This window comes from Magnolia sinica, chromosome 9 (genome assembly GCF_029962835.1).
Source record: "Magnolia sinica isolate HGM2019 chromosome 9, MsV1, whole genome shotgun sequence".
In the NCBI taxonomy this organism is placed as follows: Eukaryota; Viridiplantae; Streptophyta; class Magnoliopsida; order Magnoliales; family Magnoliaceae; genus Magnolia; species Magnolia sinica.
Window position 1 is genome coordinate 67,815,447 of NC_080581.1, and position 2,167 is coordinate 67,817,613.

At 38.9% G+C, this 2,167-nt stretch overlaps 1 long non-coding RNA gene across 1 annotated transcript; it reads left to right on the forward strand.

Moving 5' to 3' along the window:
• The first annotated feature begins 406 nt into the window (after positions 1-406).
• Positions 407-1,012, forward strand: LOC131256417 (uncharacterized). The gene is made up of 2 exons (XR_009176800.1): positions 407-470; positions 634-1,012. It is a non-coding gene; the product is annotated as an uncharacterized LOC131256417 (long non-coding RNA).
• Positions 1,013-2,167: the final 1,155 nt, after the last annotated feature.

Genomic DNA, 2,167 nt, shown 5'->3' on the forward strand with positions numbered 1-2,167 from the left:
AGAACCGAACCGAACCGTGAACCGATCCATAGAACCAAACCATGGATCCGATCCGTATAACCGAACCATGGAACCGAACCGATGTATTTTTGCATATCTTATAATTATTTTCTCTAGAATAATTATTTTCGTAAATGTATTTTTGAACACCTTATACAACATCTAAACCATTTATCAAATGGACCACAACATGGATGGACATGGGCTTACAATTGGGTTGGATTATAAAAAGCCAAGAACCGTGGAACCGATCCGGAACCGAACCGGTTTTAACAGTTCGGTTCCGGTTCGGTTCTAGGGTGCCAACGGTTCGGTTCCGGTTCCAAATTCCCTAGAACTGTTAGAAACGGTTCAGTTCCGGTTTCACCCCAAAACCGGACCAAACCGAACCGTGTGCACCCCTAGTTGCAAATGGCCCCGCAGACTGGACTGAAGCTTTGGATGTTATTTCCTTGGGTTCTCCTAAGCAAGTTGTATACTTGATTTAGTCATTTTATATTCTTTTTTTTTCTTTCCAATATTCATTTTTGTTGCATGAGAAAAGAATTATATTAGCTAGGCCTCTCAAGTGTTCTCTTAATTGTTCATGTGAAGAATTTGAACACAATTTCTTCCTATTTTTATTTGGTGCAGTCAATTGAAGGCATGAAAGTTGTTTGTCATGAGCTGACAACTACTGATCCTGAGAGTAGTGCGATGGATGATACTGTCAAGGATGCAGATAGGCTAGTTGCATGTCTTGCAAGCAAGGTAAATAAATATCTTCTATTCTCCTCATTGGTATCCAAAGTAAAAAATATTCTCAGAAAACGGTACGTTTTGTGTGATGCATACTGGTTTCAATACTAGGAGACTTGGTTTCGATACTAGATAGTACTATTTCTATTTTCTTTTAAAGGTGGCCAATAACTGCCGGAATTTCAAATGTTCATATGTAGTAGCTAATTCAGCAAACAATTAACCAAATCATGTTATTTTAAAAACCCATTCTCAAATTCTGCTAAAAATTTGATTTTTTTTCTTTTTTCGTTGTATTCTTGGGTGTTCATTGAATGGAATATACCAGGTAGAATGGAATCATCAATGAAACAGTGGATCAACATAAACACCATTGATTTCTTCCTTTTCTTTTTTATACACTTACCTTCTCAAATAGGTTGGTTGGTTTAGGGCCAGGAGAAATGGGTGTATCTAGTTTTGGATATGTGCGTTGATTAGGCAATTAATTATTATTATTATTTTTTTTTTAATTTATGACAAAATGGACAGCTTTTTGCTGTCATGCCGACGGTTTTTCCCGTTCTGGAACGTCGGCAGCTTTAGCCATCGTAGACGCTGACGGCTAAAAACCGTCGGCAAGCAACGCCACGCCCCTTTTCCCGACGGGCCGTCCGACTGATTTTAGCCGTCGAAAAATCACATTGCCGACAACTTTTAGCTATTGGCGTTGCCCTGTTTTTTGGTAGTGTTCCCACCTTTGAATTTCCTAAGTTTTTCATTCAATCTCTCACAATTACTCTCTATACTTCCAGATTTAAATTTCCATCTTTTTCTAGTTCTAGTTCTACTTAACTTTCAAAAACGTACGAGATTATTCCCTGTGGATTCGACCTCAGTCTCACTGAGATTATTACTGCATCGTGACCCTACACTTGGGGTTATGAACATGGGTTACACCTTTAACTTTTGTATGAAAGGACAAACAAGAAAGGAGTCCTTACGGTTGGTCACGAAGAGTCGCTGCAAAACACCTTTCTATATGGAGAACTGAATCCAGCGTATGAGTGTAGACCTAAATTACAACTAAGATTATCAGCTGACGGTTGCTATAACCATTTAACACTACATATCCTTCTTTGCTTCTACTTCTACCATCTGTCTTCTACACAATTATTCTTGAATCGACCGCTTAATAGATATTGTAGTGTCGCTCTATGTGCTCCAGTTATACTATCGTTGGATCATCTTTGTAAATCCTTATAGATCTCCAAATACACCACGCAAATCCATCTAGATCGCAAATAACTCACTCTAATTGGCTTTCACAGGAATTGGCGACAATGGGGATGAACATTGCCCCCCACGTCGCTTTGCCTTTAGAAAATGGTGAAAGCAACGTGTGACCCATCATTAATGCAACAGTCCTTCCATACACGTAGCAATGTCA